Source organism: Pongo pygmaeus, chromosome 20 (assembly GCF_028885625.2).
Source record: "Pongo pygmaeus isolate AG05252 chromosome 20, NHGRI_mPonPyg2-v2.0_pri, whole genome shotgun sequence".
Taxonomy (NCBI): domain Eukaryota; kingdom Metazoa; phylum Chordata; class Mammalia; order Primates; family Hominidae; genus Pongo; species Pongo pygmaeus.
The window spans coordinates 59,796,105-59,816,147 of NC_072393.2; the positions used below are offsets into that span (position 1 = coordinate 59,796,105).

A 20,043-nucleotide genomic window follows, 5' to 3' on the forward strand; every position below is an offset into this window, starting at 1 on the left:
GATTGGCTTTTCTTTTTCTTGCCTAATTGCTCAGCCTAAGGCTTCTACATTGATTAGAAGTGGTAAGAGTGGTAATTCTCATCTTGTTCCTGGTATTTCAACTTTTCACCATTGATTATGATGTTAGCTATGTGCTTGTGTTATATCACCTTTATCATATTGAGGTACATTCCTCAATACCTAATCTTTTGAGAGTTTTTATTCGGAAAGGCTGTTGAATTTTGTCAGATGCTTTTTTTGGATCTATTGTGATGATCATATGGATTTTATCCTTCATTCTGTTAATGTGCTATATCAGATTTATGGATTTGTATATGTTGAACCATACTTGCATTCCTGGGATAAATCCTGCTTGATCATGGTGAATGATCCTTTTTATATGCTACTGAGTTCAGTTTGCTAGTATCTTGCTGAGGATTTTTGCTTTTATGTTTATCAAAGGTATTGGCCGGTGATTTTTCTTGTCTTGCAGTGTCCTTGTTGGGTTTGGTCATGCTGTTCTTATAAAATGAGCTTGGAGATAGTCCCTTCTCTTGAATTTTCTGGAAGAGTTTGAGAAGCATTGTATTAGGTCTTCGAATGTTTGGTAGAATTCAGCAGTGAGGGCATCAGGTTCTGGTCTTTCATGGGAGATATTTTATTGCTTATTCAACCTCCTTACCTGTTGTTAGTATGTTCAGATTTTGTATTTCTTCATGATTCAATCTTGATAGATTGTATATTACTGGGAATTTATTCATTTCTTCTACATTATTCAATTTTTTGGCGTAGAAATTTTCTTTTTTTTTTTTTTGAGACGGAGTCTTGCTCTTTCGACAGGCTGGAGTGCAGTGGCGCGATCTCGGCTCACTGCAAGCTCCGCCTCCCAGGTTCACGCCATTCTCCTGCCTCAGCCTCCCGAGTAGCTGGGACTACAGGCGTCTGTCACCGCGCCCGGCTAATTTTTTGTATTTTTAGTAGAGACGGGGTTTCACCGTGTTAGCCAGGATGGTCTCGATCTCCTGACCTCGTGATCCGCCCACCTCGGCGTCCCAAAGTGCTGGGATTACAGGCGTGAGCCACCGCGCCCGGCCGGGGAACTAATTTTTTTATACCAGGCCTGCATTAATTGCATTATAAGAAACATAACTTGCTGGGCGCAGTGGCTTATGCTTATAATCCTAGCACTTTGGGAGGCCAAGGCAGGCGGATCACGAGGTCAGGAGTTTGAGCCTGACCAACATGGTGAAACCCCGTCTCTACTAAAAATACAAAAATTAGCCAGGCGTGGTGGCATGTGCCTGTAATCCCAGCTACCCAGGAGGCTGAGGCAGGAGAATCACTTGAACCCAGGAGGTGGAGGTTGCAGTGAGAGCCGAGATTGTGCCACTGCACTCCAGCCTGGGTGACAGAGCGAGACTCCATCTTTAAAAAAAAAAAAAAAAAAGAAATATAACTTAAGGAAGTCCTGAATTTAAAAAAAATGATTACTCAAGGTAAAAAAAATCAGAGTTATGAAGGTGCTGGTACCTTGTAGTTATTAACAAATGTTTGAATGGATAGGCTTGTGGTAAGCAGAATAAGTATATCTCAAAAATGCCCACACCCTAATTCATGAATGCGGGAATATGTGGTGTTGCACGGCAAGGGAAATTTCAGTTGTAGATGGACTGAAATTGCTAATCAGCTAACCTTAAGACAAGGAGATTATCCTGAATTGTGCCAGTGGGCCCAATGTAATCACAGAGTATTAGAAGTAGATGAGGGGGTTCAGAAGAGGAGAAAGAGGTGAGGATTTACTGTTAACTGTGAGTATTTACTGTTAACATTTTCTAGGTATGTGTCCTGTCTCCCACTCCCCCACTAAACACGTGTGTATGTTTGTTTCTGGAGCGTTAAATCCTGCTAATTGATCATGTAAATGAGTTAAAGACTCTTCGAATCTTAGTTTGTGAAAGAAATCCAACCCAGCCATGGGTCACATTACATTTGTGTACATGTGGAGAAGAGAGAGGCAGGCCAGTTATCTTTCTCTTGCTTTGAAAAGCCTCACATGTTTACACCTGATAGAATTAGAGATACGCCATTTCAAACTAATCCCATGACAGCAGATTATCAAGAAAGAGAGCCTTTCAGAATTAGATTTTCTATGATTTTAATGTTTCTTTGACAGACAATGATAATCGGTGATGTCTGATGCCTTCCAAATATATACAAGCAACATTTCCATGATTATATATACAAGTAACAAATCCAAGATATATGAAATCCAAATATATGAAATGACTAAAATGTCAATAAATTGAAATAATTACATGAATCTCCCATATCACATAGAACACATGATTCAGTCTCTTGCTAATATTCTCGATTTGGTATCTCTTCTCAGATTAGATTCTTTCAACTTGATTTCTGATGCAGAATCATATATCTATTTCTCTAGTTGCTGGTAAAGAGGGAACATTTTCTTCTCATGTGTCTTAGAATCGTTTTTGCTAATTTTGCTAATTCAAATAAATTCATGCTTAACATCAGGCTTGGAAAGTTATTCTTAGTTAGCAGTCATGATATTGATAGCTGACTGAGAAGCACGTATTTTAGCATAAGAAAACAGCAGCCTTGTGTTTCTTTTCTAAAAATGGATTAAGGGATATGTAATGTCATTGATCTTTAATAAAAACAGCTAACTTATATAAAGTAATTGTTATGTATTACTATGTTTTATGTAGATTATCTTACTTGATAATTGAGATAGCCGTATCTTATGGTATTTATATTCCAGTTTCACCAGTGAGGAAAAAGACACTGCGAGTTAGTAACTGTCAGAGTTCGGATTCACACCCTGAAAGTTGTACTGCAGAGCCTGTGTTCTTAATTTCTCCAAAGTACCTCTGCCCAAATTACGTGTACCTTTTTAAACCTACTTTCTTCATTTGGTAATACATCATAAATGCTTTCTCAATTATATGGATCAGTATCATTAGTAAATGTATTTTATGTCATGATATAGCAGATCATAATTTATTTAATCTGTCCTCTACTGTCAGATATTTCTTTCTTTTTTTTTTTTCTGAGACAGAGTCTCACTCTGTTGCCCAGGCTGGAGTGCAGTGGCGCAATCATCGCCCACTGCAGCCTCCGCCTCCCGGGTTTGAGCGATTCTCCTGCTTCAGCCTCCCAAGTAGCTGGGACTACAGCTGCCTATCCCCACGCCTGGATGATTTTTTTGTATTTTTAGTAGAGACGAGGTTTCACCATGTTGCCCAGGCTGGTCTCAAACAACTGACCTCAGGTGATCCGCCCACCTTGGCCTCCCAAGGTGCTGGGATTACAGGCATGAGCCACCGCACCCAACCTATTTTTTTGATTTTTAAAAAATTATTCTCTGAAGGCTGGGCGTGGTGGCTCATGCCTGTAATCCCAGCACTTTGGGAGGCTGAGGCAGGTGGATCATGAGGTCAGGAGATCGAGACCATCCTGGCTAACACGGTGAAACCCCGTCTCTACTAAAAATACAAAAATTAGCCGGGTGTGGTGGTAGGCGCCTGTAGTCCCAGCTACTCGGGAGGCTGAGGCAGGAGAATGGTGTGAACCCGGGAGGTGGAGCTTGCAGTGAGCCAGGATCATGCCACTGCACTCCAGCCTGGGCGACAGAGCAAGACTCTGTCTTTAAAAAAAAAAAAGAAAAAATTATTCTCTGGAGAAGTGGAATAATATCAATTGATTGCATCAATGACAGTGTCCTAGTTGTGGTATTATGCTGTAGTTCAGTCATCATTGGTATAAATCAGGTAAAAGGTAAACAGGATCTCTCTCGCTGTATTGTTTCTTACAACTGCATGTGAATCTTTATCTCCATTCTAAAGAAAATTCACAGAGAAAAAATTCCCTGAATATTCTTGCACAAACATTTGCGTATGACTATAGCTGTGTCCTTCAGATAAATTTTGAAAACCAGAATTTTGAGTCAAAATCAGACTTGTTAAGTGTCTGCAGTATGCCAAACTCTGTGATATTAGCACGAAGAATGAGAGAATAACTAAAAGGACACAGCTGCTACCTATATGTTGTCTATAACCCAGCAAGGAGGGGAAACTGAGTAGAAGCGATTCAGGGCAGCCTGTGATCACGGATTGTGGGGAATTCCAGGTGATGTGCCCTGAGAGGTGCTAGGAAGGGAACATCATTCTGACAGCAGCCACTCGGATAGGCCATTCTTGCATTGCTATCAAGAAATCCCCGAGACTGGGTCATTTATAAAGATTGGCTCATGCTTCTGAAGGCTGAAAAGGAAGCATGGTATCGACATCTGGCATCCGCTTGGCTTCTAGGGAGGCCTCAGGAGCTTTTACTCCACTTTACTTGGAAGGTAAAGTGGGAGCAGGCACGTCACATGGCAAAAGGAGGGGTAAGGTTGGGGCACAGCGGTGGCGGGAGGTGCGGGGGATGCCATGTACTTTTAAATGACCAGATTTTGCAAGAACTCACTCACCATGGCCAAGACAGCACCAAGACATGAGGGATCTGCCTCCATGACCCAAACACCTCTCACCAGGCTCCACCTCCAGTACTGGGGATGACAGTTCAACTTGAGATTTAGACAGGGCAAATATTCAAGCCATATCGCCCATGGATGTCGAGTTATAACCAAATAATTCTGAATTCACAGGTTCCATTGTAGGTAAATACAATTTGTTTTATAACTTGTATTTTTCTAATAATGTTTGATGCAAAGGGAAGACCAATAGTGTAAGGCGAATTAATGCTTGTCTGCTGGGCCATCATGGCTTGAAGGACAAGTTCAGAGGTAAAATTCACACTCCCCTCAGACGTAAAAGGAAGCAGCCTCAAAACAACTGTCGGTATGTACAGGGCATCACTTGGCGTTTTGGTCATTTTTCCAGTCAGTGCTCCAGCACGTGTGGAAATATGTGTCTATGTGTGCATGTACATTGGCATCCGCAGGGGTAACCGGGACCTGACGTGTGAGTAGAAGACGCACTTGCGTGGGCGTGTGTGGGGTTGATGTGCCAGCTCTGTCTCCATAATTGTGACAGGTGTGCGAGTATCTTGGGGGCAATGGGACCATCCTTATAGAGTGAGGTCAGCTACACGGTCTATAACCCCAGTTAATACAATGTAGACCCCAGGAATCTCTGAAACACTCTGATCCCAGTGCCCTCTGACTTCTGATTGTTATAGATATGGCCTGAGGGCAGGTGTGCCTTATGAGGTATTTTCTAATGTAGGCTGTGCACCTAGAAAGACCCTAGCTTCTCATTCTTATCCTCCTCTTTTCCCTAAACCAACATCCTTCTGAAAAAGCACCCCTTGAGAGGAAGAATCATTTACCCATCTTAAAATCAAGGTTCAAGTGAGTTACGTTTTATTCATTAAATGATTAGTGTTTATAAGACAGCACTATTTACTCTCCTTGCCCCTAAATATTCTCACTATAACAACTTATCCCAGTCATCCTTTCCAAAGAGGTGTCAGGGGTTCATACAGGGATATCCCTCAATGTACTCCCCACTAACCAAGTCTCTCTTCTGAATGTTATTCACGTGCCCCTTTGGCAAACTGTGTAGCTCTTTCTGTGTGCTCTGCTCTTCTAAGAATCTGATGGTATAGAAAAATACCTCCTGGAGCTTAACCTTAGTGCTTGATATTAGAATGTGGTTTGCTAAGGAAAGGATTCATTTTTAAGTGGAATCAAACACCACCTATCTTTAGTCTTTTCCCTAAGCCTGATTTTCATGTCACAGCCAGAAAGTAGATGGTTTGACTACGTGACAAGGTTGTCAGCTTTGTGAGGCTTTTAAGAGTGGAGTTTGAGCAAACTTCTGTGTCATCAAAGGCATAAATGTTTTCCAAGTAATCAATAAATTGAAATTTCTTCTGTTTACTAGATTTTCTTTGAAGCTGACAGCTTCAGAGTTGTTGTTTTTTTCCACTTGCTTTGTGTGCACAGTGAGAAGCAATGTGGTTTGATTTTGAGTATGAGTTCTGGATCTAGGACAGAGTTGGCAAATTTTTTCTGTAAAAGGTTCAGCAGTAAAGGGATTTATGGGCCATATATAGTTCTGTATTTTTCTTCTTTTTATTTATTTATTCGGATTATTGTTGTTTTGTTATTAAAATGACATCCTTTATTTTTTATTTTTATTCGATAGATAACAAATTATGTGCTTATTATGTACAACATTATGTTTTGATACATGTATGCATCACGGAGTGATGAAACCAAAGTGAATAACATACCCTTCACCTTACTAGTTATCATTTTTGTGATTAGAACATTTAACATCTCTCAGCAACGTTCAAATATACATTGTTATTCATTATAGTCACCAGGTTATAAAATAAGTACGCAGAATTTATTCCTCCTCTCTAGCCTTTGTAGCCGTTCATCTCCCTGTTCCCATCCCTGTCCCAGCCTCTGGTAACCATCATTCCACTCTTTGCTTCTATGAGTTCAGCTTTTTGACACTTAAATAGGTGAGATAATGCAGGTGGACGTTTCTATGCCTGGCTTATTTCACTTAATATGATGTCCTCTATGTTCACCCATGTTATCACAAATGACTGGATTTTCCTGGTTTTTAAGGCTGAATAGTATTTAATTATGATATATGCCACATTTTCTTTACCCATTCCTCTACTGATTAACATGTAGGTTGATTTTTTTTTGTTTTCCCCTGGGGTATTGTGAATAATACTGCAGCAACTTGGGAGCATTCCTTCCTCTATAACTTTTTGGGAGAGTTTCAGAAGAATATTTTGTGAATATTTGGTAGAATACAGCAATGAAGCCATCATCAAGTCCTGGGCTATTCTTTGATCAGAGATTCTGTATTATTTATTCAATCTCTTTACTTATTACTGATGTGTTCAGATTTTTCTGTTCATGATTCCATCTTGGTAGGTTGTGTGTTCCTAGGAATTAATCTTCTAGGTTATCCAATTTTTTGGCACCTAATTGTTCATTGTAGTCTCTCGCGATTCTTTGTATTTATGTGATATGAGTTGTAATGTCTCCATTTTCATTTTGATTTCATTGATTTTTGAGTCTTCCCTTTTTTTTGTCTTCGAAAGTCTCATGGTTTTTCAATGTTGTTTATCTTTTCAAAAAATCAACTCTTAGTTTCATTGATCTTCCCATATTGTTTCTCCAGTCTCCATAATAAAAGTCTCCAACCTTTATTATTCCTTTCATTACTGTGAGCTTCATTTGTTCTTTTTCGAGTTCCTTGAGAAGTAATGTTTGTTTAAGGTCTTTCTCCTTTCTTAATGTCGGTGTTTATTGCTATAAACTTCCCTCTTAGAACTGCTTTTCCTGCATTTCTCAAGATTTGGTATGTTGTTTCCTTTTGCATTTATTTCAAAATATTTTTAAATTAAACTTTTAACTTCTTCCTTGACCTGCTGGTACTTATGATGTTGTTTAATTTCCACATATTTGTGAATTTACCTAAATTCCTCCTGTTATTGATTTCTAGCTTAATACCACTGTGGTTGAAAAGATGCTTGATAGGATTTCAGTTGCCTTAAATTTCTTAAGACTTGTTATTTGGCCTAATATGTTATCTGTCCTGGAGAATCTTTCATGTGTGCTGGAGAAGAATATGTATTCTGCTGCTGTTGGGAGGGATACTCTGTATACATCTGATAGGTCTATTTGGTCTAAAGTAAAATTCAATTCCAGTGTTTCCTTATTGATTTTCTGCTGAATAAGTTGTCCTTTGTTGAAAGTAGGATTTGAAGTCCCCTTCAATTATTGTATTGCAGTCTGTTTGTCCCTTCAGATCTCATAATGTGTGCTTTATATATTTACATGATCCAATGTTGGGTACATACATATTTACAATTGATACATCTTCTTCGTGAATTGATCCCTTTATAATTCTATAATGACTTTCTTTCTCTTCTTATAGTTTTTGACTTAAATTCTATTTTGTCTGATATACATACAGTTGACCCTTGAACAACACGGAGCTGGGGCGACAACTCGCCATGCAGTCAAAACTCCACATTTAACTTTTGACTCCCTAGAAATGTAATAGCCTACTGTTGAATGGAAGCCTTATTGAGTACGTGAAGTAGATTAACACAGATATAGAATGGTATATGTGTTATATGCAATACTCCTACAATAAAGTAAGCTAGAGAAAAGAAAATGTTATTAGGAAAATATGCCGGGCACGGTGGCTCATGCCTGTAATAGCAGCTGTTATAGCAGCCAAAACGGACTAAGACAACTGTATTGCTGAGACACAGTGAAAGGGTCATTCAAGATCGGGGGTGACATCTGAAGTCCTAGAAATCAAAAGTCTAAAGTGGGTCTCACTGGGCTAAAACCAACATGTTGAAGACTGTGTTGCTTTTTGGAGGCTCTAGGAGGCATTGTCTTTCATGGTCTTTCCCAGCTTCTAGAGGCTGCCCAGACTCCTTAGCTCATGACCCCATGCTACTTTTTTTTTTTTTTTGATACAGAGTCTCACTCACTCTGTCGCCCGGGCTGGAGTGCAGTGGCACCATCTCAGCTCACTGCAAACTCCACCTCCCAGATTCAAGTGATTCTCCTGCCTCAGCATCTTGAGTAGCTGGGATTGCAGGCAGGACCACCACACTCAGCTAATTTTTGTATTTTTTTAGTAGATGGGGTTTCACCATGTTGGCCAGGCTGGTCTCGAACTCTTGACCTCAAGTGATCTGCCCGCCTCGGCCTCCCAAATGCTGGGATTACAGTGTGAGCCACTGCGCCCAGCCCCATCCTACACCTTTAAACGCAGAAAAGATAAGTCAAGTTCTTATTGTATCACCTCATTCCCCACCTGTTTCTGTCATCACATGTTTCTCTTCTTCGGAACTCCCTCATCTACTTTTAAGGAACTTTGTAATTGCACCAGGCCCACCTGGATAATTCAGGGTAATCTCCCTATCTGAAGGGTGGCTGGTTAGCAATTTAAGTCCATCTGCAACCTTATTTATCTTGCCTTGTAACATACCATATTCCCAGGTTCCAGATGTAGGATGTGGATATATTCTGCCAGTAACAGGCCTGTCCATCAAACTTTCCTGAATAACTAGAATGTACCCACTCTCCTATAACAATGGTCCTTTTTCCTTACTAATCTTTTTTTAAATATGGGGCTCCCTATAATTATATACTTCATAATGGGATTAATGAAAGCCTGTAACCAAAAAAAAAAAAAAAAATCATTCCCCTAAGAAGCACACAAAGAGGAAACTAAAAATTACCCTTATTTATTTATTTATTTATTTATTAAGACAGAGTCTTGCTTTTGTTGCCCAGGCTGGAGTGCAATGGCACAAGCTCGGCTCACTGCAACCTCTGCCTCCCGGGTTCAAGAGATCTCCTGCCTCAGCCTCCTGAGTAACTGGGATTACAGGTGTCTGCCACCACATTCAGCTAATTTTTGTATTTTTAGTAGAGATGGGGTTTTGCCATGTTGGCCAAGGCTGGTCTCGAACTCCTGGCCTCAAGTGATCCACCTGCCTTGGCCTCTCAAAGTGCTGGGGTTACAGGTGTGAGCCACTGTCTGGCTGTAATTACCCATATTTATACCATCTAAAGATAATTACTGTTAACACTTAGTATGTATGTTTACTGTCTTCCCCTCCACCTCTAAGCATGTGTGTGTTTTGTTTCTGGAACATTGAATCCTATTAATCATGTAAATGAGGCAAAAACTCTCCAAATCATAGTTTGTAAAAGAAATCCAGCCCAACCACGGGTCACATTATGTCTGTGTGCATGTGGAGAGAAGAGAGATGCCAGTCATGTTTCCTTGCTTTGAAAAATTAATCATTGGTGAATATGAAAATAGTCACTGGATACCTTACAAATATGGACTTTGGAAACATTCCCAGGGTTATATGTGCAAGTAACAAATATTGACTGTAACATTTCAAAGGTATATGAAATAGAATGAGATAGCACTAGTTTAAAATGTTCACTTTTTTTTTTTTTTTTTTTTTTTTTTTTGAGATAGAGTCTTACTCTGTCACCCAGGCTGGAGTGCAGTGGTGCAATCTTGGCTCACTACAACCTCTGCCTCCCAGGTTCCGGCGAATCTCCTGACTCAGCCTCCTGAGAAACTGGGATTACAGGCACCCACCACCATACCCGGCTAATTTTTGTATTTTCAGTAGAGACAGGGTTTCACCATGTTGCCCAGGTTGGTCTTGAACTTCCGACCTCAAGTGATCCGCCCACCTCGGCTTCCCAAAGTGCTGGGATTACAGGAGTGAGCCACTGCACCCAGCTGATAAGAATCTTTAAACTAGATTTTTTAAGGAACTATCATGTCTCTGTCTCCCTAGTTGAAATAGCAGACTTGTTACTTTTATGAAAATGGATTGAGATATGTTATTGATTTTTTAATAATAACAGCTACCTTACCTTAATTGTTATATATGACTGTGTGTTTCATATAGATGATCCTGTTCAAACAGTCATACTTTGCACTATCTTTCTTGCAGTTTTACCAGTGAGGAAATTTTACCACACTGTGAAGTTAATAACTATCAGAGCTCAGATTAACACCCTCAAATCCGACCACAGAGCCTGTGTTAATTTCACCAAAACATCTCTGCTCAAATTATATGTACCTTTTTAACCTACCCTTTTCACTTGTTGATTCATCAGTTTTCTTAATGAGTCAGTATTATTAGGAAATGTACTCTATGTCATTGTATAACAGACCATGGTTTAATCTGATTTTCCTTTATCCTCCACTGCAAGATTTTCATTTTTAAAAATTATCCTCGACTGGGTGCAGTGGCTCACGCCTGTAATTCCTGCACTTTGTGAGGCCGAGGCGGGCGGATCACCTGAGGTCGGGAGTTCGAGTCCAGCCTGACCATCATGGAGAAACCCCGTCTCTTCTAAAAATACAAAAAAAATTAGCCGGGCGTGGTAGTGCATGCCTGTCATCCCAGCTACTGGGGAGGCTGAGGCAGGAGAATCGCTTGAGCCCAGGAGGCGGAGGTTGTGGTGAGCCAAGATCGCACCATTGCACTTGAGCCTGGGCAACAAGAGCGAAACTCCTCAAAACAAACAAACAAACAAACAAACAAAAATTATTCTCTGGAAATTCTGGGTACCGTCAGTGGATTACATCAATGTTAATCCACTGGTTGTGGTATTATATACTACAATCACCAGCTGGGGTAACTAGGTGAAAAGTACACAAGATCTCTCAATTTTATTTCTTGTAACTACATATGAATCTAAAGTCTATCTAATTAAAAGAGAAAAACATTTTCAGAAAAAAAGCATTTTGTGAACATACTTCAACATTGTGTACGACTATAGCTACTTCCTTGGCATAAATACCAAAAAGTGGAATTTTGAGTCAAAATGAGACTGTGGTTAAGTACCTGCAACATCCTGTAGACCCTATGACGTTAGTACTTGGAATGACAGCGTGACTAACGGGGCATTAACTGCTGCCTGTACATTGTTTACAATCCAGCAAGCAAGGGACACCGAATAGCAGCTCAGGCAGCCTGTGCTAGCGGCCTGCAGAGAATTCCAGGTGACGCTCCAGAGGGGCTAAGAGAGGATACCCTTCTGAGGACAGTCATGGCTCGTCCGGCATCACCCCACTCAAGAGGCCAGATGGGGTCCCAGCTGGGGTGACACAGCCCCTCTCCCAGTCGGGACGGGGCGTCTGCAGGGAGCAGGAAGGGCTTAGCATGGGGCTGCCCGCTCCGGCACCGACCTGGGACGCTCCCTGAGGCCCCTGCCTGGGACCGTCCCGGACTACATTTCCCAGAGACCATCCAGGAGTACGCCGTGCTGCATGCCGGGACACGGGGCTTGGGGCTCTGGTTTCCCCCGACGGTCCCGCATCCTCCTTTAGCCTCACCCCCTCCCGAGGCCCCAGCGTTGGGGGACTACCGGGTGCGTCTGCGGCTTTGGGAAAGTCTGAGGAGGGAAACGGATGGGAGGGGTGCACGCACACGTGTCAGTGTGCCCGCGTGTCAGCGTCTGTGCATGCGCACATGTGTGTCGGGCTCTGTTGTGTCTGCACATGCGTGTCGGGCTCCATGCACACATGCGTGTCGGCATCAGTGCGTGCGCACACGCCTGTGAGGGTCTGTGTGCCCGCACAGGCACGTCAACGGCAGAGCATGCTGTGTATCGGGGGTCTGTGTGCGCTCACATACATGTCGGGGTCTGGGTACGTGCACATACGTGTAGGGGTCGGTGTGCACATGCGTGTTGGGCTCTGCTGCTGCCTGCGCGCTCCGGCCGCTGGGTGCGCGTGCGCATGCGCGCTGGCCTGCAGGGGTGGTGGGACCGAGTGTGTGACGCACTTGCGTGGGAGTACGAGGCTGACGCGGCGGCCCTGTCCCCGTAACTGTGACACAGGTGCACGCGAGCGTCATTGGGGGTGATGGGGGCTGTGCTGGGTGCGCGTTTGCACCAGTGACGCAGCTGCTGCATCTCCGCCAGTCCGCGCAGGTGAGATTGGCGCGCGTGGCTCCGAGGGGAGACGGGCACAGGGCTTCTGACGGTGACGCACTTGCTGGAGAGTGTGGGGTGACACAGCCGGGCTCTCCCCATAACTGGTGACCGGGGGTGCTCCAGAGGCTTTGGGTCAACGCAGCCCGAGCCTGTGAACCTCGGCAGTGCGTACCTGGGACTCTGCTCTGTGAGGTGCGCTCTGGGAGTTGTGCGGGGGCGGCGGTCGGGACCGGTCTTCGTGGCCCACGGATGCACCTTTGCACCGTGTGGGGTGGCGGGGCCCGCAGCGTGGCTGTGCTGGGCGTTAGTGGGTATGAGGGGCGCAGATGTGTCTCAGGACAGTGTATGCTGTGGTGAGGCTGAGCTGTCCGTACAGGCTTGTGCTGGGATGGTTGATCGGCCTTCTGGGTGACGCAGGTGTGTGTCACAGCACAACCTGTGGCTCCAGCGTCTCTGTGCTGGGATGGTTGATCGGCCTTCTGGGTGACGCAGGTGTGTGTCACAGCACAACCTGTGGCTCCAGCGTCTCTGTGCTGGGATGGTTGATCGGCCTTCTGGGTGACGCAGGTGTGTGTCACAGCACAACCTGTGGCTCCAGCGTCTCTTTGCTGGGATGGGTGATCGGTCCTTCTGGGTGATGCAGGTTTGAGTGACAGCATAACCTGTAGCTCCAGCGTCTCTGTGCTGGGATGGGTGATCGGACCTTCTGGGTGATGCAGGTTTGAGTGACAGCATAACCTGTAGCTCCAGCGTCTCTGCTGCTTCCCCTGCCTTCACCTCCTAACCAAGCGGTACCTGCCTGAGAACAAGGGTGGCGGAGGGACGTGAGCGCCTGAGCCTCGCCGGGAAATTCACCAACAAGAAGGCAGAAACAGCCATGAGGTGACACTTTCAGAGCCAGAAGTGCTCTCCACTCAGGGCGCCTGGGTGACAGGAGACGGTGGCCTCAGGAGTAGAATTCCTCCTGTAGAGGGACACGTCCCTGATGTGGAGACAGGGAGAGGGGCAGCTCCACGCTTCATCATCTCAGTCACCACAGCGTGCTCTTCAGGAATCTCCCAGAAACTCCATCTCGGGGCCTCGTATTTCTCATTGGTTTTATTAGGTATGGCGGGGGTTTTCTAATGTTGCTTGTATTTCAGAAAGACATAATGTCTTACTCTTCTGGTTCTGTTTCCCCCAGGCCAGCATCCTTCAGAAAAAGCATCCCCGAGGAGGAAGACGAATCGTTAAACATCTTAAAGGGTCAGGTGAGTATCCTTTTTTTTTTTTTATTAAATGATATGTGTTTATAAGACTTAAGACCAAACATTAAATGTAGATGACCAAGATTTGAGTCCTGTTTCTGCCTCTTAGCTTTTTGAGCCTTCTGAAGATAGGCTTGTGAGGAGGGTGAAGTGCATTAACACGCATAAAACCCATAGACCAGCACCCCTGAGCGGGAGTGCGCAGTGAGTGCTGCTGTTTTGTGCTAAGTCTGGATGTCTGTACATCAGGAGCAACGTACATATGACGGTAACTGGGATGGGTGTTTGCAAGTTCACAAAATGGACCACAGGCTCAAATGGTCTAGAACTATTCTCCTTAACCTGAGGGCCTTCCACAAAATGAACCACAGCCTCAAATGGCCTAGAACTGTTATCCTTAACCTGAAGGCCTTCCTTTAACTCCACTTACAACTTTCCAAGGGACATTCTGTATATATTTACTGTATGTGTTTATCAGTGTTAGTGTATTTGTCCCCCCCCCCCCCCACCACCCTAAGGAGATACTCTATAATTTCATGGCATTAAGAAGGCTGTACATGCCCCAAAGACATTTAGACCCATTGGTCTAGAATCGAAGACTGTGTACCTTGACCGCAATTATTGTTCAGGATGGTGGAACTGGTTGAGTAATTATACCACATTCATTTCATGGAATACTCTGCAGCTACAAAGAAATAAGTTTAGTTATAGCCATAAGAAAGAAAAATGCACCTGACATAATATTAAACACTGCTAATAGTTATTAACAACAGTAAATGAAGGAAATGCTTCAATTGCCTAGAAATTCCATTGAATAAGATTTTTGTACATACCTTATTCAACATGACATTTTAGTATATTATTTAGGATTATTCATGAATCCTTCAGAAGAGAGGAGCCTGGCAACATTTATTGAGCACATTTTTGTACCATACTCTCTTGTGTTTTGCACACACTCCTTAATTTATTCTTACCTTAGTCTGTAACAAAGTACCATAGACTGGTGGCTGAAACAACAAACATTTATTGCTCACAGTTCTGGAGGCTGGAAGTCTGAGAAGAGTGTATCAGCATGGTCAAGTTCTGATGAGGGCCCTCTTCCAGGTTGGAGACTGTCACCATCTTGCTGTGTCCTCTCATGGAGGAAAGAGATGCGAGCTCTCTGGGGTCCTTTTCATAAGGCACTAATTCCATTCCTGAGGGTTCCACCCTCATGACCTAATCACCTCCCAAAGACCCCACCTCCTAATAGTATCGCATTGGGGGATAGGATTTTAATGTAAGAAATTGCCGGGGAGGGGACAAAATATTCAGTTAATTAAGATGCCTACAGAGGCAATTTAGCTACATTATTATGTTGAGGGTCTGATTGTATTAACTGAAACTGAGTGAAAACATGTTTTGGAACAGGAAGGTTATACCTGTTTCAGTGACACTTTTTTCAATACTAAGCCTCATATCAGTTTATTTTTCCTGCTTTAACAAATTACCACAGATTTATTAACTTAATACAACACAAATATATTATCTTGCTATCCTAGAGGTCAGAAGTCTGAAGTGGGTCTCACTGGGCCAAAACCAAGATGTTGGCAGGGCTCTAGGAGGTGTGTGTGCTTGGAGGCTCTAGGAGATAGTCTTTTTTTTTTTTTTTCTGTAATTGAGATGGAGGCTTGCTCTGTTGCCCATGCTGGAGCTCAGTGGCACAATCTTGGCTCACTGCAACCTCCACCTCCCAGATTCAAGTGATTCTCCCGCCTCAGCCTCTTGAGTAGCTGGGATTACAGGCACACACCACTATCCACAGCTAATTTTTGTATTTTTAGTAGAAACGGGGTTTCTCCTTGTTGATCAGGCTGGTCTCGAACTCCTGACCTCAGGTGATTAATTAGCCTGCCTCGGCCTCCCAAAGTGCTGGGATTATAGGCGTGAGCCACCGTGCCCAGCCTATATTTCTTTTTTTATGTGTTTTTGTTTTGTTTTGTTTTGTTTCCTTATAGACAAAGTTGTGTTCTGTTGCCCATGCTGGAGTGCAGTGGGTTGATAATAGTTCACAGCAGCCTCAATCTCCTGGGCTAAAGTGATCTTCCCACCTCGGCCTCTCAAGTACCTGTGATTACAGGCACAAGCCACTGTACCCTGCTCCTATCTTGTTATATTTCTTATAATAGGATTAATGCAGGCCTGCTGGGGGCAAAGAAAAAAACAGTCCCTAAGGACCCCTTAAGAATCTCCAAATTACCCATAATTGTACCATCCAGAGATAATCACTGATTAACATTTTAAATGGCCAGCACTTTGGGAGGCCAAAGCGGGATGATCACTTGAGGCCAGGAGTTTGAGACCAGCCTGGGCAACAGTGAGACTCCATCTCTACTAAAATAAAAAATTGAAAAAAATTAGCCAGGCATGGTGATGCATACCTATAGTTTCCGCTACTCAGAAGGCTGAGGTGGGAGGATCAGTTGAGCTTAGGGGTTCCAGGCTGCAGTGAGTCATGATTACGCCACTGCACTCTAACCTGGGCGACAAAGGGAGACAATGTCTCAAAAACAAAACAAGAAAAAAACATTTGAAATGGTATTTATGTTTCTGGCCTCTTCTTTGCCTCTAAGCATGTGTGTGTTTTGTTTTTGGAGTATTGAATCCTGCTAATTCATCATAAATGAGTCAAAGACTCCAAATCTTAATTTATAAAAGGAATCCAACCCAGCCATGAATCTCTTACACCTGTGTGTGTGTTGGGAGGGGAAGGGCTATGCCAGTGATCTTTGCCTTGCTTTATCTCACATATTTCTACCTTGTAGGATTAGAAATACATCATCTGAATCTAACCTATGGTAACAAATTTTCAAGAAAGACAGCCTAAAAGGCTTATAGAATTAATTTTCCTTTCCCAGAACATCACAGTAATCACCCATGAACACTGATCACTGGGTGCCTGGCAGATGTGGACTTTCCATGTAACATTAGCAAGATTATTTGTACAAGTAACAAATATGGGCTGTATAAGTAACATTTCCAAGATAGAAAAAGAATTAGATGATGGTATCTCATATGTATCTCCCTTATCCCATGGAACACAAGATTCAGCCTCTTGCTAATGTTCTCAAATTGGCATCTTCTCAGATTAGAATCATTAAATTACATTTTTTTTGTGCAGAACAATGTCTCTGTCCCCCTAGTTGCTGATGGAAAGGGAACATTTCTTCTTTATATTTCTTAGAATCTCTAATTTTTGTATTTTAGTAGAGACGGGGTTTCACCATGTTGGCCAGGCTGGTCTCGAATTTGTGATCTGCCTGCCTTGGCCTCCAAAAGTGCTGGGATTACAGGCGTGAGCCACCATGCCCAGCCTGTACTGTAGTTTTATAAGGTATCACTACTGGTGTAAGTCAGGTTAAGGGTGCACTGGCTCTCTCTGTATTATTATTTACAACTACATGTGAATCTACAGTTATCTCAGTTTTTTAGAAAAATAACTTTCCTAGAAAAAAATTTTTCTTGATCGTTCTTTCACATACATTTGTGTACTTCTAACTGTTTTCTTGTCTTTCTAACTGTTTCCTCCTCCTGGACCCATAAATTCCACATGTGGAATTTTGAGTCAAAATTAGATGTTTGTTAAGGGCCCGCACTGTGCCACCCTCTGTGACGTTAATACTTGGAATGAGAGCATGACTAATGGGGCATAACTGCTGCCTGCACATTGTTTACAATCCAGCAAGCAAGGGACACCCAATAGCAGCTCGGGCAGCCTGTGCTGGTGGCCTGCAGAGAATTCCAGATGACGCCCCAGAGGGCCTAGGAGAGGATACCCTTCTGAGAACAGCCATGGCTCGCCCAGCATCACCCCACTCAGAGGCCAGACGGGGTCCCAGCTGGGGTGACACAGCCCCTGTCACATCCACTTGTGGACACTCAGTAGGTCACACTCCCGATCACCCAGCCACAGTCCTAGATCAGTCACTGACTCACAGTCTGCCACTTGTATTTCCATTGTCTCTGGGCTTCCTCTGCCTTCACCTTCCAACCGTGTGGTACCTGCCTGAGAGCAGCGGCCCCTAGTGGGACATGAGAGCCAGGACCCTGTCATTAACTGAACCAACACAAAGGGCACAGCCATCGCCATAGATAACAGTGTTCAAGCCAGACGTGTTCTCCGTACAGGCTCCTGTGTTGCAGTAACAGGAAGCCTCAGGAGTGGGAGTCCTTGTGGAGGGAGAGGTGACTAACTTGGTAGGTGGGTGTCGGGAGAATCACGTGTTCTAGAATCCAGTAAATACAGGTGAGTCCCCAAGAACTCTGAAACTCACAAATGCCAGTGTCCTCTCAATTCGGATTGGTTTCGGCTGTGGCCTGGGGGCAGGCGTGCCCTGGAGGGTATTTGCTAATGCAGCCTGTGCTCCAGAAAGACCCTAGGGTCTCATTCTTCCTTTCCCCTAGGCTAGCATCCTTCAGAAAAAGCATCCTGAGGGGGAAAAATTATTTAGGTTGGTGCAAAAGTAATTGCAGTTTTTGCCATTACCTCTAATGTCAATTGCTTTTGCACTGACCTAATATGATACATCTGAAAGTCAGCTCTCCACATGAGTTACCTTTTTTGTTCATTAAATGATTTGTGTTTATATGACTTAGGACGCTTTACTCTTTATGGCCCCAAATATCCTCCCTAATAGCAATTTATCCCAGTAATTCTTCCCCAGGAGGTGTGGCAAGGGCCATGCAGGTATATTCCTCTCTGTACCCCCTGGTTGACCAGCCCTCTCTTTGGGTATTCACAAACCCATTTGTCAAATTGTTGACGTCCTGCTGTGTGCTCTGGTTTTCTAAGATCTGATGGTATAGAAAAATCCCCCCTAAAAAAAAAAAAAACTCCCTCCTAGAGGTTCATGTTAGCGCACTTTATTTTACAGTGTGCTTGGGTAAGGAAGGGATTCGTTTTTAGATGGAGTCAAACACAGATATCTTTGGTGTTTTCCATGGGACTGATTTTTAGAGCACAAGAAAAGAGAAAGTTAGTTTGTTTAGTCTGTACCTGGCAAAGTTGTCAGTTTTGTGAGGCTTTTGAGAGCGGAGTTTGAGCTAATTTCTGTGTCATCAAAGGCAGAGATGTTTTTCAATATGCAGTAAATCGACATTTGTTCTATTAACTCGGACTTCTTTGGGCAGACAGCTTCTGTTTCTCTTCAGTTCCCCGTTTGTGTGAACTGTGAGAAGCCATATGGTTTAATGTTGAGTATGAGTTCTGGATCTAGGGCAGAGGTTGGCAGATGTCTTCAGTGGCAATTTATGTATGTTTATGGTCTAAAGAGGCTTTGATCTGTGTTTATACTGCAGATTAAATCAAGCTGATTAACATATCCCTCCCTCAACTCACTGATAATCGTATTTGCAATGAGAACATTTAAATCTAGTCTCTTGGCATATTCAATATTATTCATTATATTTAGTCACCATGCTAGACAATAAATCTCCAGGAATTATTCCCACTTTATCTCCTTTAATCTTCTCATTCCCCATCACCCTCCCAGCCCCTGACAACCACCTCTCTTCTGTGAGTTTGATTTTTTTTACACTCCACGTGTAAATGACATCATGCAGGATTTGTCTGTGTCTAGCTTATTTCACTTAGTACAATGTCCTCCAAATTTACCCATGCTGTCACAGTAACAGGATTTCTTTCTTTATAAAGGCTGGATAGCATTGCATTGTGTTATCTCTACCACACTTTCTTTATTAATTCCTGATGGGTATGTAGGTTGATTCCTTATCTTGGTTACTGTGAATAATATACTGCAGTGAACATGGGAGCACAGGTATCGCCATGACATACTAATTTCATTTTCTTTGGATATATACCCAGAGTAGGATTGCTGCGTCATCTGATAGTTTTAGTTTTTTGAGGCATCTCCACAGTGTTTTCCATAATGGCTATACTAATTTACATTCTAACCAACAGTGTATAAGGGTCCTCTTTTCCTTACAGCCTTGCCAACATGTTATTTTTTTGTTTGCTTTTTAATAAAAGCCATTCTTACATGTATGAGGTGGTATCTCATTGTGGTTTAACTTTTTGTTGCCCTGAATAATAGTAGTGATCTTGAGCAATTTTTCACAGACCTATAGCAGTTTGTATGTGTTCTATCAAGAAATGGCTGTTCAAGTTTTCTGCCCATTTATTATCAGGGTTATTTGGTTTTTTGCTGTTAAGTTGTTTGAGTTCTATGTTTTGTCGTTTTTGTTCGTTTTTTTTTGTTTGTTTTCTAGACAGGGTCTTGCTCTGTCATCCAGGCTGGAGTGCAGTGGTGCAGTCACAGT

The 20,043-nt window shown here is 43.0% G+C and overlaps 1 protein-coding gene across 10 annotated transcripts in view; it reads left to right on the top strand.

The window, feature by feature from the left end:
- Positions 1-20,043, top strand: part of ZNF331 (zinc finger protein 331) — a 56,823-nt gene that overhangs the window by 4,771 nt on the left and 32,009 nt on the right. For 3 of the 10 annotated variants that reach the window (XM_063658412.1, XM_054465766.2, XM_054465763.2), the window contains one exon: positions 13,662-13,728. The gene's annotated coding sequence lies outside the window, so the exon portion shown is untranslated. The other 7 variants (XM_054465765.2, XM_063658413.1, XM_054465764.2 and 4 more) reach the window with 7 other exon arrangements.